Below are 27,255 nucleotides of genomic sequence, written 5' to 3' on the forward strand. Positions count from 1 at the left end.
CCTGACCCTTCACTCGAGTCCTTTTTTTTATGACCCTTTCTTTCCAATTTTTTCGAGGGTTTTTCCCAGCGAAAGGAAAGGACTCTAGAAAAAAACTGCTCAAGAGTCTCTTAGGCGAAGTCACGCACGTGCCAGATGTGACAGTCCTCGTCAAAACGCTGTACAAAATTTCCTGAAAAACGCACAGAAAAATTAATCGTCAAATGTTAAACAATAAAAGAAAATATGTAGAAAAGCACACTTACCGATAAAACTTCGCTGCGCACCGTCCAAATCATTGTAAACACCCGTAGAGATCCTGCGAACAAAATAATATTTATAAAACAACAAAATAATTAATTAAATAAACAATAATTGTACTTACCAACCCGAAATTTACTCGCCGTTGGATCCAGAAGAACCTGAAAATAGAAAATGGCAATCAATCAATAAAATAAGCATCGATTCGTAATTAATTAATAAACAACCGATTAATTGTTATAAGAAGATATTAAATATACTTACACACCCGTTGTATCCAGAGAAAACCTAGAAACAATAATGAGATAATAATCTTACAATGAATAGTAAATAAGAATGTAAAATCAATAATTATTTAACTGAAGTTAATTAATTATTGATAAATAAAATATAACGAAATGTACTTACCTTAAAATTAAGCTGAAAATAAATGTAAAATTAATGATTAATTAAACTGGTTTTAAATAATCAATAATTACGAGTTAAACGAATTTATAAAGTATATAGAAACAGTATATAAGAGTCACGGATACTCACTTTATTTGTGTGCGCCAACCAACACCGAGACGCCCGGCCTCACCGATACTCCAACGGGACGCTGCTATTTAAGAGCGCAGGCGCGCCGCACTCATCAGTTCTCGAATCTCTCCACAGCTAGCCAGTCGAACTCCGGCCGAGAGCGAGCACGGACACTCCCGCGGAGCAGCTGAAAATCGAATAGTTTTTAATAAGTTTTTAAAGTTCTCGAATCTCTCCACAGCTAGCCAGTCGAACTCCGGCCGAGAGCGAGCACGGATACTCCCGCAGAGCAGCTGAAAATCGAAAAGTTTTTAATAAGTTTTTAAAGTTTTTTTCGTACAAGTTAATCGTACAAGTTTATTTTAATTTTGTAACATCGCAACTTAAAAGTTTGTAACAATACATAAGTGTAAAAAGGGTGAAAAGTGTTTAAAATAATTATTCAAATCATCCTTAAACCCTCGTTGAGTAATTTCCACCGAATCTCGCGATTAATTAACAATTTATTTCCGTTGAGTAATTTCCACCGAATCTCGCGATTAATTAACAATTTATTTCCGTTGAGTAATTTCCACCGAAACTCGCGATAATTCGAAATCATTTCTTTCAATCGAGTATTTTTCACCGAAACTCGCGAATTATTATCATCAATTTTCTTCGAGTGATTTTTCCATTCTTTTCCTCGAGAATTAATATTTCTTAATTCAATAAAATCGAGTCTAATTATTTTTCTCGAATTATAAATTTTCACGAGTTGTTTTCATCAAGATTAACTAGAGTCTCAATTTCATGTTTTACAAAAACTCGTGTTCATTACTGAACGAATTTATTAATTTCATTCTCCCTTTTATCTAACATCGTAAATTCTTTGAAACGTGGCATTATTTAATTTCATTTTCGTGCCTTAATTCAGCGATAAAGCTGCGGATTTATTTCCTTTATAATCTGGCATATTTCTTTTATTCAATCTCTCAGTTGAATAATTGATTCAAGTTTTTGCGTACGATTCTTTTTGTGCTAGACTCAGGCACGTTAGATCGTATTTTAAATTTCTTCATTTGTATCGTTCGGTGCTGGAGAATTTGGCACGCCGATACATATCTCTATCCTTCTCTCTCTTTCTCATTGTTCTGTGCTGGAGAATTTGGCACGCCAACGAGATTTCTATCTCTCTCTCTCTTTCTCATTGTTCTGTGCTGGAGAATTTGGCACGTCATCGAGATTTCTTTCTCTTTTCTATCCTTTGAACAAACTTGAATTAATTATCGAAATATAAATTTAATTATGAAATTCTCTTATTATGCCTAGACGTCGAGGAGGCGTTAAATTTCAAATCCGCCGGGCTATCGCACGTGCCTGTAACAGACCCGCTCTAAACCGCGGTAATAATAGATCGTGGGTGAAAACATTGTGCAAAGCCACTCATCACTCACAGCTATCTGTAAACTCCGGTGTCGAATATCCGAACGATATTATTTATAATTTGGTGCTAAAATCGGGTCCGAGTAAAATTCGCGTCGTTTCCGACGTTATCATTCGGAAGAGCATCTTCGTTATCGACGCTAATTCGCCATACTCATTGGGACGTTTGGTCGGTTCATCGATCTTCACTCAACGAGAAGAATACCATCCCGATTGTGAAAACATCTCGGAGGCATCGACCGTTTCCCGACCATCAACACCAATCGACATCGAAGTAATAACAATCGATTAACTCATCCGTCGAAGAATAACTAAACGGTAAGTGAGTTTAATTTTATTTTTATTCTGAAAAGGTCATCCGGTAAATATCTCACGAGCATAGGTTTCGGTCCTGAGGGGGAAAATCTCACATTCTCAAATACGAGATCTAAAATAAGTCTACGCGTCGTACCCCGTGTATCATTTTTCTGGACAAATAAATTCTTCCGGTTACCGACTATCGAGCATACTGCCGACGGTAATTCAGTCTGTATCAATTCAATCGGTCAAGTAGAGTTCCACATTTCCAGCAGTCGGTAAATTAACCAACCGCGACCGGGGTAAATCCCTGTCATACCAAGCGGCCCGCTCTAAAAAGTTTCTCTCTTACCGTCCGTAGCCGTGAATCGTATTGTCAGTATTTCGTTAGATAATTTGTCTCTCTCTCTAAAAATCCGGGCATTAAACCACACGACGTAACAGATTCATACAAAAGTGTATGGGTGATCACCAATTTTCATGTTTACGCACGTTCGGATACGACATAACTCGATTGTAAGCAATGATCTCGAATCGCACGGCGGAATCTATTTTTGTTCGAAATGTCAGTGAATCTTCTTGATTTGTTGCGATTCTCACAAAAATCTATCGGTGATCACCGTTCTTCATGTTTATGAACGTTCGGAAACGACAACACTCGAATGTAAGGTATGATCTCGAATCCCACGTCGGAAAGCTGTTCAGTTCGAAATGTCAGTGATTCTTGTTAATTTCTATCGATTCATACAAAAGTGTATCGGTGATCACCAATTTTCACGTTTATGATGGTTCGGAGACGACATCACTCGATTGTGTTACGTCGTGTGGTTTAATGCCCGGATTTTTAGAGAGAGACAAATTATCTAACGAAATACTGACAATACGATTCACGGCTACGGACGGTAAGAGAGAAACTTTTTAGAGCAGCCCGCTTGGTATGACAGGGATTTACCCCGGTCGCGGTTGGTTAATTTACCGACTGCTGGAAATGTGGAACTCTACTTGACCGATTGAATTGATACAGACTGAATTACCGTCGGCAGTATGCTCGATAGTCGGTAACCGGAAGAATTTATTTGTCCAGAAAAATGATACACGGGGTACGACGCGTAGACTTATTTTAGATCTCGTATTTGAGAAGGTGAGATTTTCCCCCTCAGGACCGAAACCTATGCTCGTGAGATATTTACCGGATGACCTTTTCAGAATAAAAATAAAATTAAACTCACTTACCGTTTAGTTATTCTTCGACGGGTGAGTTAATCGATTGTTATTACTTCGATGTCGATTGGTGTTGATGGTCGGGAAACGGTCGATGACTCCGAGATGTTTTCACAATCGGGATGGTATTCTTCTCGTTGAGTGAAGATCGATGAACCGACCAAACGTCCCAATGAGTATGGCGAATTAGCGTCGATAACGAAGATGCTCTTCCGAATGATAACGTCGGAAACGACGCGAATTTTACTCGGACCCGATTTTAGCACCAAATTATAAATAATATCGTTCGGATATTCGACACCGGAGTTTACAGATAGCTGTGAGTGATGAGTGGCTTTGCACAATGTTTTCACCCACGATCTATTATTACCGCGGTTTAGAGCGGGTCTGTTACAGGCACGTGCGATAGCCCGGCGGATTTGAAATTTAACGCCTCCTCGACGTCTAGGCATAGTAAGAGAATTTCATAATTAAATTTATATTTCGATAATTAACTCAAGTTTGTTTAAAGGATAGAAAAAAGGAAGAAATCTCGTTGACGTGCCAAATTCTCCAGCACAGAACAATGAGAAAGAGAGAGAGAGATAGAAATCTCGTTGGCGTGCCAAATTCTCCAGCACAGAACAATGAGAGAGAGAGAGAGAGAGATAGAAATATGTATCGGCGTACCAAATTCTCCAGCACAGAACGATACAAATAAAAGAATTAAAATACGATCTAACGTGCCTGAGTCTAGCACAAAAAGAATCGTATGGAAAAACTTGAATTAATTATTCAACTGCGAGATTGAGTGAAAGAAGTATGCCAGATTATAAAAGAAATGAATCCGCAGGTTTATCGCTGAATTAAGGCACGAAAATGAAATTAAATAATGCCACGTTTTAAAGAATTTACGGTGTTAGATAAAAGAGAGAATGAAATTAATAAATTCGTTCAGTAATGAACACGAGGTTTTGTAAAACATGAAGTTGAGACTCTAGTTAATCTTGATGAAAATAACTCGTGAAAATTTATAATTCGAGAAAATCAATTAGACTCGATTTTATCGAATTGAGAAATATTAATTCTCGAGGAAAAGAATGGAAAAATCACTCGAAGAAAATTGATGATAATAATTCGCGAGTTTCGGTGAAAAATACTCGAACGAAAGAAATGATTTCGAATTATCGCGAGTTTCGGTGGAAATTACTCAACGGAAATAAATTGTTAATTAATCGCGAGATTCGGTGGAAATTACTCAACGAGGGTTTAAGGATGATTTGAATAATTATTTTAAACACTTTTCACCCTTTTTACACTTATGTATTGTTACAAACTTTTAAGTTGCGATGTTACAAAATTAAAATAAACTTGTACGATTAACTTGTACGAAAAAGAACTTTAAAACTTATTAAAAACTTTTCGATTTTCAGCTGCTCTGCGGGAGTATCCGTGCTCGCTCTCGGCCGGAGTTCGACTAGCTAGCTGTGGAGAGATTCGAGAACTGTAAAAACTTATTAAAAACTATTCGATTTTCAGCTGCTCCGCGGGAGTATCCGTGCTCGCTCTCGGCCGGAGTTCGACTGGCTAGCTGTGGAGAGATTCGAGAACTTTAAAAACTTATTAAAAACTATTCGATTTTCAGCTGCTCCGCGGGAGTATCCGTGCTCGCTCTCGGCCGGAGTTCGACTGGCTAGCTGTGGAGAGATTCGAGAACTGATGAGTGCGGCGCGCCTGCGCTCTTAAATAGCAGCGTCCCGTTGGAGTATCGGTGAGGCCGGGCGTCTCGGTGTTGGTTGGCGCACACAAATAAAGTGAGTATCCGTGACTCTTATATACTGTTTCTATATACTTTATAAATTCGTTTAACTCGTAATTATTGATTATTTAAAACCAGTTTAATTAATCATTAATTTTACATTTATTTTCAGCTTAATTTTAAGGTAAGTACATTTCGTTATATTTTATTTATCAATAATTAATTAACTTCAGTTAAATAATTATTGATTTTACATTCTTATTTACTATTCATTGTAAGATTATTATCTCATTATTGTTTCTAGGTTTTCTCTGGATACAACGGGTGTGTAAGTATATTTAATATCTTCTTATAACAATTAATTGGTTGTTTATTAATTAATTACGAATCGATGCTTATTTTATTGATTGATTGCCATTTTCTATTTTCAGGTTCTTCTGGATCCAACGGCGAGTAAATTTCGGGTTGGTAAGTACAATTATTGTTTATTTAATTAATTATTTTGTTGTTTTATAAATATTATTTTGTTCGCAGGATCTCTACGGGTGTTTACAATGATTTGGACGGTGCGCAGCGAAGTTTTATCGGTAAGTGTGCTTTTCTACATATTTTCTTTTATTGTTTAACATTTGACTATTAATTTTTCTGTGCGTTTTTCAGGAAATTTTTGTACAGCGTTTTGACGAGGACTGTCACATCTGGCACGTGCGTGACTTCGCCTAAGAGACTCTTGAGAAGTTTTTCTTCTAGAGTCCTTTCCTTTCGCTGGGAAAAACCCTCGAAAAAATTGGAAAGAAAGGGTCATAAAAAAAAGGACTCGAGTGAAGGGTCAGGGTTGACGAGTGTCGACGTATGAATTTTGGTAAGTTTGGAAAGAAGAATTATTTAGTTTTGTTTGTGCGTGAATTCGCGTAATTAATTCGTTTGATAGGCTGTACTGTCGCGCTACGCCGGATGAAGATATCGGGTTTCACCTCGCGGATTTTCTGATGACAATAATCAATACGAGATTTATCCTCTGCGAGTGGGTGAGTTATTATTATTTTATTTGTGTAAAAATATACTTTCAGACCGGAAATGCATTTGCAGTTTTTGTAAATAAGTGTTCCAGAGATTCGCCTATGTGAATTTATTTCGTAGCCTAAGCATTATATAAGAAGCGTTTTAGCGAGTCTATGTACATACATGTCCTCACATATCTATATATACTTTAACTTATGTATAAACCTTATATACACATATACCTCGATAGAAATAGCGAAATAAGCGGTTCTGTTCCCCATACACATATATTTGTATTCCTTGATTGAAAATAACGATAATTTATTTGTAGCGGAATTTGTTTATTTATTAACAATTATTGTTTATATGCTTAAAAATGTGTCGATCGCTTTTGAACTGTGTCCTATATCGCTTTGCTATGAAATCCCATTGATTTCCTGAGTTTTTGATGTATTTTGGGTGATCCGCGGTTTTCCGCGGTTTTTCGCGGTTAACCCGCGAATTGATATATCGGTGAAATATTTGTGTAAAGTGGTCGAGTTTGTAATCATTTTAAAGGGCATTGAGTTCCCTATCGATTGAGAGTAACAGAGATAATTTATCCACATAATTGTTAATTAATGAAATTAAATATTGTTAAATTTTTATGTTTCGGAAAAACTGTAAAAAGCACCCAAGTTACTTATTATGGTCTTTGCTATTGAATCTAATCGTTTGGAACTTGATTTTCGACGTTTTTGGACGATTCGCGGTAATTCGCGGTTTTTCGCGGTTTTTCCGCGAATTGATAACTTACAGAAGAATTATTGCAAAATGGTCGTGCGAGTATTCATTTGAAAGGGATTTTGATCTAGAACACGCTCGTAGCGTTAAAATTTAGATAACTGTAAAATTGTTAGTTAATGAAATTTGAAATTGTTAACTTTTGATATTTGGTAAAAATGATTAAAAGGTACCCGTGTGAGGTATCAAAATAAAGCCCTTTTCGTAAGAAACACGTTCCAATTGTTAAAAATGCTCTAAGTCGATTATTGTTAGTTAATGAAAATTGAAATTTCGAGAGCGCTGAGTGATGACTCATCGGGCGCTCGGGCTCCGTGAGGCAGGTCAGTTGCGCGCGGGGCTCGCTAGTCTACATACTATAGCGTTTACTGAACTATAGCGCTCCTTAAAAGTTATTTTCGCCTTTCTATGTTGGTCACTATTATTTCGAATAATAAATTTTATTTTTTTAAGCGGCAATTTTAAATATATTTTCTTTATGTTACAGATACATACCAGCCAACACGATGGTGGAGACCCTAGGACGTAACACCTCCCCGGAGAAGTTCGAAGCCGATGGTTTACTTAGGCTGAGAACCGGCTGTAAGACGCCCCAAAAGTACAGGGTCTACGCCAGAAAGTCTTCTTTTCGATGGGGACGGTTTCGGCTCCTGTGAGACGACCTCCGAAAGTTCTGTTTCACGCGGGATCTCATATGAATTTTCCCGTTGGCTGTTTTTCTTGTAGTGGCGTGTGATTAAAAGATAAGTTATAGAATTCCAAATTGCGCCAATTAATGCGACGCTCCAACCGTAGAGAGAATGAAGGGTGTAACCCTGTATGATGATGTCGATCACTGCTTTTACGATGCTGAAGATAAACGCTATGGCGAAGAACCCGGAGCTTACTATTCCGAATTTTTCCAAACCATGCCAAATTTTGTTAATTGTACCTTCCGCGAGTTGTTCGATTGCCTCGGTACTTAATAAATTTTGTATTGCAATTGTTCCTCCTGCCACTGGATAACCGGCAGAACCGCGAGCGATAGTGTTGAGGAGAGCGGCTCTTTCAGCTGGAAACATGATGCGATCTCTTAATTGATTAATTTCTTCTACTGTGTATATTCCAGAAACTGCTAAGTCTCCGATCGGATTGTAATTCCACGATGGATGTGCAGTCGGGTGAAGTTCTTGAGGGGTTTGAGCTGGGATTCCTTGCGGGCTGAACCGATACCAGTTATTATCGATGTTGTACAATGCTGGAAGAAGTGGATCGCACTCGATTTGGGTCCCTGCTTTGAGAAGAACCTTCGAGATTGGCGATAAATAACGGGACTCGTTCCGATACGTTACTGGAAGTTCGTTGTAACATTCCTTGGTCCGGCGGATGCTACAGTCGACAGGTGTACATTTTATAATGTGGGCAACTTCTCCCAATACTACGGCCATATATCCGTGAGCCTTCATGATTGTTGTGGCGAATTTTTCCGGGAACAAAGGGGCTGTGTTTAATGCGTTTTGGATTACCTGACGCTCGAGATTACACCTCTGTAGTACGACATCTCTGTAAAGATTTTGTATCTGTGTACGGATGTGTTTTTCAACGTAAATAAATTTGGAGTTCGTGTATGAAAAAATATCGAGATTGTTGACGGGAATTTGTTTTTTCTGCGCGAACGTCCTTCCCTTTTGTGTTTCCAGAATGTAAAGTTTTGGGTGCTCCGTACGAACGAGATTGTAACCGCAGATATGCTTCATTGATTTGGCTGCTAACGCGAACGTCGTTTCGTGCGTTGTTAGTGAGAATACGTCAGGATTGTTGGTCGCTGAGTCTGGATTTTGTTGTTTATGGGCAATGCCTTCGAAGAGGACATCGTATCGATTGAACTGACACGAGTCTGCTGGTTCAGTTATCCAGAAGGCTGAATTCCCTTCGACGTCCAAACAAGTACCATCGGAAAGATAGCACTGCGTACCTGACTGAAGGATAATTTTATTATTGACCAAGTTCACTTCGGCCATGTAGTTTGTCAGCGTGATTTTTACTGTTGCTTGGATTACGACCCCGTTCCAGTTTCCAAACGCGTCGCTGTACTGTGTCCCTTGGCAGCTTCCACTGTTGGTGAGGGAACCGCCTAATAAAATAGCGCGATCGGTTGTGCTGTTCTTCCTTAACCCGGTTATGATGCTGGATGGGCTGAGTTGTAATATCCCAGTTTCCTGAAGTTTTTGACACCCACGTTCGTCGAGTTCGTGGAGGTAAATTTGGCGTCCGTTCTGAACCACCGAAACGTGCGAACTCATCCCACAGTAGTAAATGGTGCGGTCTATTTCCACGCGGCACTGCACGACTTCGGCGTGCGAAAAGTCTGATAATTGGAGCAGTTGAATGTATGTTTCCTTTGGAATAGGCGCGTTGATCGGAACATTGCATTCTCCTACGTTGTTAAGCGAAATAGTTGTAATGTTGAGATTTGGCCCCGCACAGTCGTATCCCAACAGCGCGGAAGCCTCTTGCAAGAGAAGGAAGCCAAGTAGTAATCGTACCATGATCTTCCTGAAAGTGAGAGGATACCCGATTATTAATCAAGTGGGAGGCGGGTACCTCTAAGTTTATTCGCGTGAACGATTCGCGATTTCCCTTTATACAAGATTTTTAAATTTCCCCCGGATAGAATTTCAATAATTTCACAGGGTTCCGTGTACTGGTCACTGAATTTCCCTTTACTTGGTTCCTTCAGCATAAGAACGACGTCACCAACGTCAAACTGTTGTGGGTTGATTTTTCGATCGTAATATTGTTTTGATCTCCCTTTCGCCGCGATTAGATTTTCGCGGGCAAGGTTTTGAAGCTGATCGATCGTGATAAACAGATTTTCGAGGTAGTCCGCGTACGTCGGATCCAGGTCCTCTTCGATGTGTTGATGAGCCGATGGGAGCCTAGCCAGGTGTCCGTAAACTAATTCGAAGGGGGTGTATTTCGTCCCCTCGTGTTGGCTAGTATTATATGAGAACATACATCTACGGAGTAATTTGTCCCATTCATTATTTTTGTCAATATACTGTTTTATATATTCCGCCAATACGTGATGCGATCGCTCGATCGATCCGTTACTTTGCGGATGGAAGGCGGTTGTCTGGTATAATTTGATCCGCCAGATTTTTGCGATTGCCCTTATTAAGCTCGAGAGAAAATTTCGTCCCTGATCTGTGAGAATTGCCTTCGGAGCACTAAATTGACAGACAAAATGTTCTATAAACGCGTCAGCGATGTCGACGGCCGTCGTCCTAGCCAGCGGGACAGCGATTGACCATTTTGTTAACAGGTCTTGCATAGTCAAGATATACGAATTTCCGCTACTGGTGGTAGGAAGGGGGCCGACGACGTCCATCGAAATCTTGTCGAAAGATCGCCCCGGCGTGTCGGTTATAACCATGGGCTGTTTAGTCTTGACCCGGACTAATTTTTTTAATTGGCAATTTCTGCATCTCGCTATATAATCTTGAATGTGGGTCTTCATATTTTCCCAGAAAAAGTGTTCTCTGATCCGCTTGTAAGTTTTATTTACGCCCTTATGGCCACCGACCGCGGAGGCGTGCTTCTCGGCAATAATTTCGAGGCGCTCTTGCTCCGTCGGGAAACGAATCAGCTGTTGACAGATGGTGAGAGCGATCATTTGATCCCTCAGAATTTGTATTAAAAGGTTTTTAATTTCGGCCCAATTTAGACCTCCGATTGAATTTGTCTTAGCGATACTAATTGAGGTGATATTTTCCTCGCGAACAACATCTCTTAACGACTCGAACGTGTCCCCTAGATCGTCCAAGGAAATATTCTCTCTCAGATGAAAAACGACTGGTAGTGCTATCATTGCACATCCCTTTTCCCTGGCAACTTTGGCCCTAAAAATATTAATATTCTCATATTGAGGCATCTTTTTGAGAGTATCTAGTTCCTTGGCTCCGTCATCGAGGGGTAGCCCTTGTCTCGTAATAAAAATAATTTTCGCTCCCTTTTGCATTGACAAATTATCGCGAACTTCTCGTATCGATAAAGCACCTTCGATTGAATAAGCTGGATCGTTTGAGGGACCTCTACCGCATTCCCCAGGGTCCAACAAAAGATCCGTTTCCTCTTCAGACTCGTTTTCGTCCGACAATGTAGTTTCCTCCAACAAATTATTTTCTTCCATATTCGCCCCGTAGCCCTCAAGGAAATCGTCGAATTCGAGGGGCGGGTTATCATTTAAGATATCGATTGGCAGATCTGGCTCAACGCTGATGTCTTCGGGTCTTTCACCGTATATGTTGACATCAACGCGATTACCAGGAGCATTAATTTCGACCCGTGATCCCTGTGGTTCAACTAAATTTTCACAAAATAATCGTCCGTCACTCGGAACGTTTAATTCGCCGGGGGGCCCAGGGTCGAAGGGCAAGCTTCCCAACATCGACTCGTCGATAGGGTCGTCTTGTGATCCTTCTTCACCTGGAGAAATTCCGGTCTTTCTTTTCCTTTTACGAGTTTGAATCTCCTCGTTTATGTTACTTGAGCCCTTTTGCTCTATATTTTTCATTTTAAAGTGGGCTGGCGGACTAAAAATATTTTCTGTGGAGTCGGATTCTGTCCGTGAATCGGGTGTATTTGGTACCGTCACTGGAACAGGAGCTGGAGTAGGATTAGGATTTTCGGTGCGTCCCCTGTATTGGCTAGGAGGACTAAAAATTCGTTCGTTAGGCGTTGTATCGGATGATGGTTCTTCATCAGATTCGTCGGAATGATCGTCGTTGGATTGGCCAGGTAAGTTCAATTTTCTTTTCTTTTTTGGATTATGCGTTAGTATAAGGATGTTTTTACTTTCAGGTGGATTTCGCGAGAGAGCGTCAGCGTTATTGTTCGCGCTCCCAGGTTTATACTGGATTTTATATTCATAATTAGATAGACTCAAACGCCAGTGTACCAGACGATTGGCGGGGTCTTTTACAGAATTCAGCCACACTAATGGCTGATGATCGGTAAGGAGATTGAACTTCCTGCCATAGATATAGGGTCTGAAATGGTTCACGCAATAAATTATGGCGAGGCATTCTTTCTCTATGACGGAGTAGTTTAGCTCGTGTTTATTTAGTGTTCTAGATGCATACGCGATTGGCTTATCTTTGCCTATGTCGCCTTGAGAAAGAACGCCCCCAATCGCATAATTTGATGCGTCGGTTGTGATGTTAAACGGTTGTGTAAAGTCGGGATATTGTAAAACAGGTTCTTTACACAGGGCCTCCCTCAATATATCGAACGCTCGCTGTTGAGAGTCGGTCCACTTGAATGGGATCCCCTTTTTTAACAAATTTGTGAGGGGTTTTGATATGCCCGAAAAATTTTCTATAAAACGCCGATAATACCCGGCTAATCCGAGAAACTGCTTGATTTTTTTCTGATTTGTAGGAGCAGGGTAGTTCTGCAGGGCCTCGATCTTCTTCGGGTCTGGTTTTACTCCCTGGTCACTAATTACGTGTCCTAAATAACCTACTTCGCGGCGAAGGAACTCGCACTTGTCTGGTTGTAGGTGCATATTGGCTCTTCGTAACCGAGAGGCCAATTTGTCGAACTTAATTTTGTGCTCGTGTAAAGATTTGGCGTAAATCACAATATCGTCTAAGTAGACGAAGAGCTCGACCCCTTGGAGTCCCACTAGTACTCGGTCCATAAGCCTTTGGAAAGTAGCGGGTGCGTTTTTCAACCCGAAGGGCATGCGATTAAACTCATAATGACCGAAAGGGGTGGAAAACGCGGTTTTATGTTTATCCTTCGGATCTACTTTGATTTGGTGAAAACCGCTGGCAAGGTCGAATACGGAGAAATATTTCGCGCTTCCAAGCTGGTCCAAAATTTCGTTAATCTGGGGGAGAGGATAAGCATCTCCGATAGTCTTCTCGTTGAGATTGCGGTAATCGATAACCATTCTCCAACGTTTATTGCCCTGGGAGTCCGCTTTCTTCGGCACAATCCACAGGGGTGAGCTGTACGGGGAGAGAGAAGGTGAGATGATATTATTTTTTACTAACTCCCCGACCTGTTTTGTAATTTCATCCTTATGGATCGGAGGGAATCTATATTGTCGAGTGAACACCGGTTGGTCGTCTACAGTTTCAATTTTATGATAAAAATCCGGTACAAAATCTAAGTTTTCGTTAGGAAGTTGAAAAAGGTCGGCATTATCCCGAATAATTGACTCAATACTATCCTTTTCTTCTTGGTTAAGGTGGTCAAGTCGTAATAAGTCCTTTACCTTTCTGATTCTGTCGTCCTTCTGGATTCTTAGAACGCGTTTGATATATTCGCCGGGTTCTAACCTCCCGTCGCACAATTCTTCACACGTGTGACTGACAATTGCCTTCGGCTCGTAACCGTCCGGAAAAGCTTCATCGAAATCGGTTGCTTTGACAAGATATGCCTCGTCGACATCCTCGTACTCCTCGATTTCTATGGTCGGGACCTTTACGAGGACGTCTTCGAGGGTTGAATTGTGTATCACCAATTTAGTGATTCCGAATTCAGTTTGAGCTACTATTTGGCCGCAATAAATCCCGGCCCCGAGGTCGAGGCGCGGAACGTAACCGCGTTTTACCTCGGGGTTTTTCACCCGACCGAAACCGATTGTCTTACTTCTCTTGGCGAGGAATATTGTGTCACAATCCATGAAAGGAAAAGCTTGCTCGTTCCAAGAGAGGAGCCGCTTTGACCAATCTAAAGATGCCTTGTTCTGGGAAAGAAATTCCGCTCCCAGAAGTGCATGCTGAGGAGTCGGGAAATCATCCCCTACAACGTGAAAGATGGTCGGCGTACCACAAACACGGGCTGTTACCCAACCAAAGGTAGCAACCGTTTTCCCAGCTATCCCGTTTAACTGAATTCTCTCTCGTTTATCGATTACCACGGAGCTAGAAACCGTGTTTATTTTTGCGATGTTGACCTCCGCCCCGGAATCTATTAAAAATTCGGTAAGCCCGCCTAATTGAGGGCAATGGAGGGTGACGGAGGGAGAGCGCTGAAGCTCGTTCAGGCAGAGATTGACGGCGCGGAGGGCACTGCCTCCGCTAAATTGACAGGGTGCGTCCGCGGGTCTCCCAACGAGCCCTGTTCCGTTGGGCGCGGAACCGCGTTTTTTGTACTATCATTTTGCTTGCGGAAGCATTTTTCTTCCGTGTGACCGATTTTGTTGCAATACGTGCAATGAGGTTTGTGACCGTTATTATAGTTATTATTGCCGTTACCGCGATTATAATGGCCGTTATTCCGATTATTGTCCCATTTTGGCCTTTTTTCGGGGTATTTCAGCCAACAATTTTCTAGGTCGTGCCCGCCCCTGTTGCAGTGGGTGCACGGTGAATTATTCGTGAAAGCGACCCGAACATTCCGCGAAGGTTGCGATTGGCTGTTTATTTTTGAAAATTTTTGATCCACCGCGACTTCCTTTTCGACCTTGATGGCCTTCGCGAAAAGCTCTTCCAAGGTTTGATAATATTCCAATCGTACGCGCATTCTAAGATCGGGCGGCAGGCCCTTGACGAAACTATCCATTGTATCGTTTTCACATTGCGCGCGATGTTCGCGAGAAAGAGGACCCCATGTTTCGGTGTCCATTTCGATAATCTCGAAGTGCAGATCCTTGACGCGGCTGATATACTGAATCATATTTTCGGACGGCGTTTTTGTTATCGTACCTAACTCGCCGCGGTATTCGTTGACCGATTTAGATGATCCAAACAATAATTTTAATCGTTCCACGAGTTCTTTGATAGTTCGCGAGTTATCGTCCTCGAAGGCGGTTTGAGCATGACTTTTTAATTTATTTTTTAGGAGCAGAACCAACGTGGGCTCGTGCTGAGGACTAAATAAACTTCGCACCTTTTGACAGGCACGAATAAATCGAAGGACTGGGAAATTATACCCAGTAAAAATCGGTACGGATTCGAGCGCGTCTTTGTATTTGACGCTCGGGAGCTTGATCGTACCCGGGGAATTTTGCGCGTGTCGGACATCGTTTTCGCGAGGGGTACTTGTTTTCGCCTGATTGTTGATCGAGTGATTCCCCACGTCGGGTTCACCCCAAACGTCGGTTGTGAACATAGCGGCCCGAGAGCTCGGCCTCTCGGTCTTCAAGCCTTTTATCTCACTCATTATTCTGTCGAGATTATTCTGTAAAGATTTGCTTGCATTTTGTTGCTCATTAATTATATCGATTAAATGTTTTAACCGATCGTTTGATGATTTCTCTTGTTTATTGACTTCACCCTCATCCGTTGCAGATTGGAGTGTTTCGAATTGTTTTGCAACCTCTAATCGCTCTTCGTCAAGGACTTCCTCCTGATGTTGTAACCTACGTTCTTTTTCTACCAATTCACGCTCTTTTAACAATAGCTGATCGCGGAGTACTTGCAGCTCCTCTGACGTAAGGTCCTTCATTTTGATTTTGTTTGAAATTTACTAAAGAACGATTAATACACGAAAACTTGTCCAAAAGTTGAGAAATGGGAACGTATAAAAATTTTGTCCAAAATTTAAAATTTTGATTTTATTGGAAAATTTTATTTAAAACGTTTGGAAATTAATTGTATTTTGTAAATAATGGTATAGTAACGTTTGTTATTTGGAAATCTGCAAGTAGGGGGAGTTTTGAAAAATTTGTCCAATCACGAAAATTGTATTTTATTGAAAAATATTAATGAAAAGTTTTTGAAATTGTTTGTACTTCGAATGTAATGGCTTGATTGCGTTTGTTATATGAAAATTGAGAACAGGAAAATTTTCGAAAAATTTGTCCAATTCCAAAAAATATTGAAAATGGCAAAATTAAATATTCAAACGATTGGAAACGGACTGTTCCCTGCTGTTTTTAATTCGGTGTAGTTTGTTATTTGAGTTGAACTCCGAAAAATTCAAATAAAAATTTTAAAGTCGAGAAATTTGTCCAATTTTTCAAATATGATTTATTTCGAAAATCCCGAGTGTAGACGTTTGGAACTTAATATTTTCCGAATATTTATACTCCTTGAAGTTAAAAATTGATTGTTAGCGTATAGGAGAGATGATATTTTGAAATTGCAAAATTTGTCCAATTTTACAAAATTTTTATATTACGGAAATGTTGCGTTAAATCGTTTGGAATATGATTTTTCTCCGTTTATTTATGTTCGGTACGGTTTGTTACTGAGATTTGGTAAGTAGAAATTCAAAAAATATTGATGAAGGAAAATTTGTCCAATTTTTAAATTGACGAGAAATGCTTTGGTATTCGAGTAACGAAGTCGATAATGGTTTGTTATACGAATAAATTTGAGAAATAATCAAATTTAGCGATCGATAATTTGATTTTAATTTGAAATTCGACAGAATAGTGACGATATTCTCTGAAATTTGAATGAATTTATCACAATTGAGGTTACGAGTTTCCTCGCTTTACTCGATTGCGAAAATTAACCAATGATAATTACAAAAAAATAAAAGATAGGCCACCAGTACTTTATTTCACGACGGTTCGTATCCCACCGCTGCCACCAAAAAATATATAAACCTGTTACGTCGTGTGGTTTAATGCCCGGATTTTTAGAGAGAGAGACAAATTATCTAACGAAATACTGACAATACGATTCACGGCTACGGACGGTAAGAGAGAAACTTTTTAGAGCGGGCCGCTTGGTATGACAGGGATTTACCCCGGTCGCGGTTGGTTAATTTACCGACTGCTGGAAATGTGGAACTCTACTTGACCGATTGAATTGATACAGACTGAATTACCGTCGGCAGTATGCTCGATAGTCGGTAACCGGAAGAATTTATTTGTCCAGAAAAATGATACACGGGGTGCGACGCGTAGACTTATTTTAGATCTCGTATTTGAGAAGGTGAGATTTTCCCCCTCAGGACCGAAACCTATGCTCGTGAGATATTTACCGGATGACCTTTTCAGAATAAAAATAAAATTAAACTCACTTACCGTTTAGTTATTCTTCGACGGGTGAGTTAATCGATTGTTATTACTTCGATGTCGATTGGTGTTGATGGTCGGGAAACGGTCGATGCCTCCGAGATGTTTTCACAATCGGGATGGTATTCTTCTCGTTGAGTGAAGATCGATGAACCGACCAAACGTCCCAATGAGTATGGCGAATTAGCGTCGATAACGAAGATGCTCTTCCGAATGATAACGTCGGAAACGACGCGAATTTTACTCGGACCCGATTTTAGCACCAAATTATAAATAATATCGTTCGGATATTCGACACCGGAGTTTACAGATAGCTGTGAGTGATGAGTGGCTTTGCACAATGTTTTCACCCACGATCTATTATTACCGCGGTTTAGAGCGGGTCTGTTACAGGCACGTGCGATAGCCCGGCGGATTTGAAATTTAACGCCTCCTCGACGTCTAGGCATAATAAGAGAATTTCATAATTAAATTTATATTTCGATAATTAACTCAAGTTTGTTTAAAGGATAGAAAAAAGGAAGAAATCTCGTTGACGTGCCAAATTCTCCAGCACAGAACAATGAGAAAGAGAGAGAGAGATAGAAATCTCGTTGGCGTGCCAAATTCTCCAGCACAGAACAATGAGAGAGAGAGAGAGAGAGATAGAAATATGTATCGGCGTGCCAAATTCTCCAGCACAGAACGATACAAATAAAAGAATTAAAATACGATCTAACGTGCCTGAGTCTAGCACAAAATGAATCGTATGGAAAAACTTGAATTAATTATTCAACTGCGAGATTGAATGAAAGAAGTATGCCAGATTATAAAAGAAATGAATCCGCAGGTTTATCGCTGAATTAAGGCACGAAAATGAAATTAAATAATGCCACGTTTTAAAGAATTTACGGTGTTAGATAAAAGAGAGAATGAAATTAATAAATTCGTTCAGTAATGAACACGAGGTTTTGTAAAACATGAAGTTGAGACTCTAGTTAATCTTGATGAAAATAACTCGTGAAAATTTATAATTCGAGAAAAATAATTAGACTCGATTTTATCGAATTGAGAAATATTAATTCTCGAGGAAAAGAATGGAAAAATCACTCGAAGAAAATTGATGATAATAATTCGCGAGTTTCGGTGAAAAATACTCGAACGAAAGAAATGATTTCGAATTATCGCGAGTTTCGGTGGAAATTACTCAACGGAAATAAATTGTTAATTAATCGCGAGATGCGGTGGAAATTACTCAACGAGGGTTTAAGGATGATTTGAATAATTATTTTAAACACTTTTCACCCTTTTTACACTTATGTATTGTTACAAACTTTTAAGTTGCGATGTTACAAAATTAAAATAAACTTGTACGATTAACTTGTACGAAAAAGAACTTTAAAACTTATTAAAAACTTTTCGATTTTCAGCTGCTCTGCGGGAGTATCCGTGCTCGCTCTCGGCCGGAGTTCGACTAGCTAGCTGTGGAGAGATTCGAGAACTGTAAAAACTTATTAAAAACTATTCGATTTTCAGCTGCTCCGCGGGAGTATCCGTGCTCGCTCTCGGCCGGAGTTCGACTGGCTAGCTGTGGAGAGATTCGAGAACTGATGAGTGCGGCGCGCCTGCGCTCTTAAATAGCAGCGTCCCGTTGGAGTATCGGTGAGGCCGGGCGTCTCGGTGTTGGTTGGCGCACACAAATAAAGTGAGTATCCGTGACTCTTATATACTGTTTCTATATACTTTATAAATTCGTTTAACTCGTAATTATTGATTATTTAAAACCAGTTTAATTAATCATTAATTTTACATTTATTTTCAGCTTAATTTTAAGGTAAGTACATTTCGTTATATTTTATTTATCAATAATTAATTAACTTCAGTTAAATAATTATTGATTTTACATTCTTATTTACTATTCATTGTAAGATTATTATCTCATTATTGTTTCTAGGTTTTCTCTGGATACAACGGGTGTGTAAGTATATTTAATATCTTCTTATAACAATTAATTGGTTGTTTATTAATTAATTACGAATCGATGCTTATTTTATTGATTGATTGCCATTTTCTATTTTCAGGTTCTTCTGGATCCAACGGCGAGTAAATTTCGGGTTGGTAAGTACAATTATTGTTTATTTAATTAATTATTTTGTTGTTTTATAAATATTATTTTGTTCGCAGGATCTCTACGGGTGTTTACAATGATTTGGACGGTGCGCAGCGAAGTTTTATCGGTAAGTGTGCTTTTCTACATATTTTCTTTTATTGTTTAACATTTGACTATTAATTTTTCTGTGCGTTTTTCAGGAAATTTTTGTACAGCGTTTTGACGAGGACTGTCACATCTGGCACGTGCGTGACTTCGCCTAAGAGACTCTTGAGAAGTTTTTCTTCTAGAGTCCTTTCCTTTCGCTGGGAAAAACCCTCGAAAAAATTGGAAAGAAAGGGTCATAAAAAAAAGGACTCGAGTGAAGGGTCAGGGTTGACGAGTGTCGACGTATGAATTTTGGTAAGTTTGGAAAGAAGAATTATTTAGTTTTGTTTGTGCGTGAATTCGTGTAATTAATTCGTTTGATAGGCTGTACTGTCGCGCTACGCCGGATGAAGATATCGGGTTTCACCTCGCGGATTTTCTGATGACAATAATCAATACGAGATTTATCCTCTGCGAGTGGGTGAGTTATTATTATTTTATTTGTGTAAAAATATACTTTCAGACCGGAAATGCATTTGCAGTTTTTGTAAATAAGTGTTCCAGAGATTCGCCTATGTGAATTTATTTCGTAGCCTAAGCATTATATAAGAAGCGTTTTAGCGAGTCTATGTACATACATGTCCTCACATATCTATATATACTTTAACTTATGTATAAACCTTATATACACATATACCTCGATAGAAATAGCGAAATAAGCGGTTCTGTTCCCCATACACATATATTTGTATTCCTTGATTGAAAATAACGATAATTTATTTGTAGCGGAATTTGTTTATTTATTAACAATTATTGTTTATATGCTTAAAAATGTGTCGATCGCTTTTGAACTGTGTCCTATATCGCTTTGCTATGAAATCCCATTGATTTCCTGAGTTTTTGATGTATTTTGGGTGATCCGCGGTTTTCCGCGGTTTTTCGCGGTTAACCCGCGAATTGATATATCGGTGAAATATTTGTGTAAAGTGGTCGAGTTTGTAATCATTTTAAAGGGCATTGAGTTCCCTATCGTTTGAGAGTAACAGAGATAATTTATCCACATAATTGTTAATTAATGAAATTAAATATTGTTAAATTTTTATGTTTCGGAAAAACTGTAAAAAGCACCCAAGTTACTTATTATGGTCTTTGCTATTGAATCTAATCGTTTGGAACTTGATTTTCGACGTTTTTGGACGATTCGCGGTAATTCGCGGTTTTTCGCGGTTTTTCCGCGAATTGATAACTTACAGAAGAATTATTGCAAAATGGTCGTGCGAGTATTCATTTGAAAGGGATTTTGATCTAGAACACGCTCGTAGCGTTAAAATTTAGATAACTGTAAAATTGTTAGTTAATGAAATTTGAAATTGTTAACTTTTGATATTTGGTAAAAATGATTAAAAGGTACCCGTGTGAGGTATCAAAATAAAGCCCTTTTCGTAAGAAACACGTTCCAATTGTTAAAAATGCTCTAAGTCGATTATTGTTAGTTAATGAAAATTGAAATTTCGAGAGCGCTGAGTGATGACTCATCGGGCGCTCGGGCTCCGTGAGGCAGGTCAGTTGCGCGCGGGGCTCGCTAGTCTACATACTATAGCGTTTACTGAACTATAGCGCTCCTTAAAAGTTATTTTCGCCTTTCTATGTTGGTCACTATTATTTCGAATAATAAATTTTATTTTTTTAAGCGGCAATTTTAAATATATTTTCTTTATGTTACAGATACATACCAGCCAACACGATGGTGGAGACCCTAGGACGTAACACCTCCCCGGAGAAGTTCGAAGCCGATGGTTTACTTAGGCTGAGAACCGGCTGTAAGACGCCCCAAAAGTACAGGGTCTACGCCAGAAAGTCTTCTTTTCGATGGGGACGGTTTCGGCTCCTGTGAGACGACCTCCGAAAGTTCTGTTTCACGCGGGATCTCATATGAATTTTCCCGTTGGCTGTTTTTCTTGTAGTGGCGTGTGATTAAAAGATAAGTTATAGAATTCCAAATTGCGCCAATTAATGCGACGCTCCAACCGTAGAGAGAATGAAGGGTGTAACCCTGTATGATGATGTCGATCACTGCTTTTACGATGCTGAAGATAAACGCTATGGCGAAGAACCCGGAGCTTACTATTCCGAATTTTTCCAAACCATGCCAAATTTTGTTAATTGTACCTTCCGCGAGTTGTTCGATTGCCTCGGTACTTAATAAATTTTGTATTGCAATTGTTCCTCCTGCCACTGGATAACCGGCAGAACCGCGAGCGATAGTGTTGAGGAGAGCGGCTCTTTCAGCTGGAAACATGATGCGATCTCTTAATTGATTAATTTCTTCTACTGTGTATATTCCAGAAACTGCTAAGTCTCCGATCGGATTGTAATTCCACGATGGATGTGCAGTCGGGTGAAGTTCTTGAGGGGTTTGAGCTGGGATTCCTTGCGGGCTGAACCGATACCAGTTATTATCGATGTTGTACAATGCTGGAAGAAGTGGATCGCACTCGATTTGGGTCCCTGCTTTGAGAAGAACCTTCGAGATTGGCGATAAATAACGGGACTCGTTCCGATACGTTACTGGAAGTTCGTTGTAACATTCCTTGGTCCGGCGGATGCTACAGTCGACAGGTGTACATTTTATAATGTGGGCAACTTCTCCCAATACTACGGCCATATATCCGTGAGCCTTCATGATTGTTGTGGCGAATTTTTCCGGGAACAAAGGGGCTGTGTTTAATGCGTTTTGGATTACCTGACGCTCGAGATTACACCTCTGTAGTACGACATCTCTGTAAAGATTTTGTATCTGTGTACGGATGTGTTTTTCAACGTAAATAAATTTGGAGTTCGTGTATGAAAAAATATCGAGATTGTTGACGGGAATTTGTTTTTTCTGCGCGAACGTCCTTCCCTTTTGTGTTTCCAGAATGTAAAGTTTTGGGTGCTCCGTACGAACGAGATTGTAACCGCAGATATGCTTCATTGATTTGGCTGCTAACGCGAACGTCGTTTCGTGCGTTGTTAGTGAGAATACGTCAGGATTGTTGGTCGCTGAGTCTGGATTTTGTTGTTTATGGGCAATGCCTTCGAAGAGGACATCGTATCGATTGAACTGACACGAGTCTGCTGGTTCAGTTATCCAGAAGGCTGAATTCCCTTCGACGTCCAAACAAGTACCATCGGAAAGATAGCACTGCGTACCTGACTGAAGGATAATTTTATTATTGACCAAGTTCACTTCGGCCATGTAGTTTGTCAGCGTGATTTTTACTGTTGCTTGGATTACGACCCCGTTCCAGTTTCCAAACGCGTCGCTGTACTGTGTCCCTTGGCAGCTTCCACTGTTGGTGAGGGAACCGCCTAATAAAATAGCGCGATCGGTTGTGCTGTTCTTCCTTAACCCGGTTATGATGCTGGATGGGCTGAGTTGTAATATCCCAGTTTCCTGAAGTTTTTGACACCCACGTTCGTCGAGTTCGTGGAGGTAAATTTGGCGTCCGTTCTGAACCACCGAAACGTGCGAACTCATCCCACAGTAGTAAATGGTGCGGTCTATTTCCACGCGGCACTGCACGACTTCGGCGTGCGAAAAGTCTGATAATTGGAGCAGTTGAATGTATGTTTCCTTTGGAATAGGCGCGTTGATCGGAACATTGCATTCTCCTACGTTGTTAAGCGAAATAGTTGTAATGTTGAGATTTGGCCCCGCACAGTCGTATCCCAACAGCGCGGAAGCCTCTTGCAAGAGAAGGAAGCCAAGTAGTAATCGTACCATGATCTTCCTGAAAGTGAGAGGATACCCGATTATTAATCAAGTGGGAGGCGGGTACCTCTAAGTTTATTCGCGTGAACGATTCGCGATTTCCCTTTATACAAGATTTTTAAATTTCCCCCGGATAGAATTTCAATAATTTCACAGGGTTCCGTGTACTGGTCACTGAATTTCCCTTTACTTGGTTCCTTCAGCATAAGAACGACGTCACCAACGTCAAACTGTTGTGGGTTGATTTTTCGATCGTAATATTGTTTTGATCTCCCTTTCGCCGCGATTAGATTTTCGCGGGCAAGGTTTTGAAGCTGATCGATCGTGATAAACAGATTTTCGAGGTAGTCCGCGTACGTCGGATCCAGGTCCTCTTCGATGTGTTGATGAGCCGATGGGAGCCTAGCCAGGTGTCCGTAAACTAATTCGAAGGGGGTGTATTTCGTCCCCTCGTGTTGGCTAGTATTATATGAGAACATACATCTACGGAGTAATTTGTCCCATTCATTATTTTTGTCAATATACTGTTTTATATATTCCGCCAATACGTGATGCGATCGCTCGATCGATCCGTTACTTTGCGGATGGAAGGCGGTTGTCTGGTATAATTTGATCCGCCAGATTTTTGCGATTGCCCTTATTAAGCTCGAGAGAAAATTTCGTCCCTGATCTGTGAGAATTGCCTTCGGAGCACTAAATTGACAGACAAAATGTTCTATAAACGCGTCAGCGATGTCGACGGCCGTCGTCCTAGCCAGCGGGACAGCGATTGACCATTTTGTTAACAGGTCTTGCATAGTCAAGATATACGAATTTCCGCTACTGGTGGTAGGAAGGGGGCCGACGACGTCCATCGAAATCTTGTCGAAAGATCGCCCCGGCGTGTCGGTTATAACCATGGGCTGTTTAGTCTTGACCCGGACTAATTTTTTTAATTGGCAATTTCTGCATCTCGCTATATAATCTTGAATGTGGGTCTTCATATTTTCCCAGAAAAAGTGTTCTCTGATCCGCTTGTAAGTTTTATTTACGCCCTTATGGCCACCGACCGCGGAGGCGTGCTTCTCGGCAATAATTTCGAGGCGCTCTTGCTCCGTCGGGAAACGAATCAGCTGTTGACAGATGGTGAGAGCGATCATTTGATCCCTCAGAATTTGTATTAAAAGGTTTTTAATTTCGGCCCAATTTAGACCTCCGATTGAATTTGTCTTAGCGATACTAATTGAGGTGATATTTTCCTCGCGAACAACATCTCTTAACGACTCGAACGTGTCCCCTAGATCGTCCAAGGAAATATTCTCTCTCAGATGAAAAACGACTGGTAGTGCTATCATTGCACATCCCTTTTCCCTGGCAACTTTGGCCCTAAAAATATTAATATTCTCATATTGAGGCATCTTTTTGAGAGTATCTAGTTCCTTGGCTCCGTCATCGAGGGGTAGCCCTTGTCTCGTAATAAAAATAATTTTCGCTCCCTTTTGCATTGACAAATTATCGCGAACTTCTCGTATCGATAAAGCACCTTCGATTGAATAAGCTGGATCGTTTGAGGGACCTCTACCGCATTCCCCAGGGTCCAACAAAAGATCCGTTTCCTCTTCAGACTCGTTTTCGTCCGACAATGTAGTTTCCTCCAACAAATTATTTTCTTCCATATTCGCCCCGTAGCCCTCAAGGAAATCGTCGAATTCGAGGGGCGGGTTATCATTTAAGATATCGATTGGCAGATCTGGCTCAACGCTGATGTCTTCGGGTCTTTCACCGTATATGTTGACATCAACGCGATTACCAGGAGCATTAATTTCGACCCGTGATCCCTGTGGTTCAACTAAATTTTCACAAAATAATCGTCCGTCACTCGGAACGTTTAATTCGCCGGGGGGCCCAGGGTCGAAGGGCAAGCTTCCCAACATCGACTCGTCGATAGGGTCGTCTTGTGATCCTTCTTCACCTGGAGAAATTCCGGTCTTTCTTTTCCTTTTACGAGTTTGAATCTCCTCGTTTATGTTACTTGAGCCCTTTTGCTCTATATTTTTCATTTTAAAGTGGGCTGGCGGACTAAAAATATTTTCTGTGGAGTCGGATTCTGTCCGTGAATCGGGTGTATTTGGTACCGTCACTGGAACAGGAGCTGGAGTAGGATTAGGATTTTCGGTGCGTCCCCTGTATTGGCTAGGAGGACTAAAAATTCGTTCGTTAGGCGTTGTATCGGATGATGGTTCTTCATCAGATTCGTCGGAATGATCGTCGTTGGATTGGCCAGGTAAGTTCAATTTTCTTTTCTTTTTTGGATTATGCGTTAGTATAAGGATGTTTTTACTTTCAGGTGGATTTCGCGAGAGAGCGTCAGCGTTATTGTTCGCGCTCCCAGGTTTATACTGGATTTTATATTCATAATTAGATAGACTCAAACGCCAGTGTACCAGACGATTGGCGGGGTCTTTTACAGAATTCAGCCACACTAATGGCTGATGATCGGTAAGGAGATTGAACTTCCTGCCATAGATATAGGGTCTGAAATGGTTCACGCAATAAATTATGGCGAGGCATTCTTTCTCTATGACGGAGTAGTTTAGCTCGTGTTTATTTAGTGTTCTAGATGCATACGCGATTGGCTTATCTTTGCCTATGTCGCCTTGAGAAAGAACGCCCCCAATCGCATAATTTGATGCGTCGGTTGTGATGTTAAACGGTTGTGTAAAGTCGGGATATTGTAAAACAGGTTCTTTACACAGGGCCTCCCTCAATATATCGAACGCTCGCTGTTGAGAGTCGGTCCACTTGAATGGGATCCCCTTTTTTAACAAATTTGTGAGGGGTTTTGATATGCCCGAAAAATTTTCTATAAAACGCCGATAATACCCGGCTAATCCGAGAAACTGCTTGATTTTTTTCTGATTTGTAGGAGCAGGGTAGTTCTGCAGGGCCTCGATCTTCTTCGGGTCTGGTTTTACTCCCTGGTCACTAATTACGTGTCCTAAATAACCTACTTCGCGGCGAAGGAACTCGCACTTGTCTGGTTGTAGGTGCATATTGGCTCTTCGTAACCGAGAGGCCAATTTGTCGAACTTAATTTTGTGCTCGTGTAAAGATTTGGCGTAAATCACAATATCGTCTAAGTAGACGAAGAGCTCGACCCCTTGGAGTCCCACTAGTACTCGGTCCATAAGCCTTTGGAAAGTAGCGGGTGCGTTTTTCAACCCGAAGGGCATGCGATTAAACTCATAATGACCGAAAGGGGTGGAAAACGCGGTTTTATGTTTATCCTTCGGATCTACTTTGATTTGGTGAAAACCGCTGGCAAGGTCGAATACGGAGAAATATTTCGCGCTTCCAAGCTGGTCCAAAATTTCGTTAATCTGGGGGAGAGGATAAGCATCTCCGATAGTCTTCTCGTTGAGATTGCGGTAATCGATAACCATTCTCCAACGTTTATTGCCCTGGGAGTCCGCTTTCTTCGGCACAATCCACAGGGGTGAGCTGTACGGGGAGAGAGAAGGTGAGATGATATTATTTTTTACTAACTCCCCGACCTGTTTTGTAATTTCATCCTTATGGATCGGAGGGAATCTATATTGTCGAGTGAACACCGGTTGGTCGTCTACAGTTTCAATTTTATGATAAAAATCCGGTACAAAATCTAAGTTTTCGTTAGGAAGTTGAAAAAGGTCGGCATTATCCCGAATAATTGACTCAATACTATCCTTTTCTTCTTGGTTAAGGTGGTCAAGTCGTAATAAGTCCTTTACCTTTCTGATTCTGTCGTCCTTCTGGATTCTTAGAACGCGTTTGATATATTCGCCGGGTTCTAACCTCCCGTCGCACAATTCTTCACACGTGTGACTGACAATTGCCTTCGGCTCGTAACCGTCCGGAAAAGCTTCATCGAAATCGGTTGCTTTGACAAGATATGCCTCGTCGACATCCTCGTACTCCTCGATTTCTATGGTCGGGACCTTTACGAGGACGTCTTCGAGGGTTGAATTGTGTATCACCAATTTAGTGATTCCGAATTCAGTTTGAGCTACTATTTGGCCGCAATAAATCCCGGCCCCGAGGTCGAGGCGCGGAACGTAACCGCGTTTTACCTCGGGGTTTTTCACCCGACCGAAACCGATTGTCTTACTTCTCTTGGCGAG

The sequence above is a fragment of the Venturia canescens genome, chromosome 7 (assembly GCF_019457755.1).
Source record: "Venturia canescens isolate UGA chromosome 7, ASM1945775v1, whole genome shotgun sequence".
Taxonomy (NCBI): Eukaryota; Metazoa; Arthropoda; class Insecta; order Hymenoptera; family Ichneumonidae; genus Venturia; species Venturia canescens.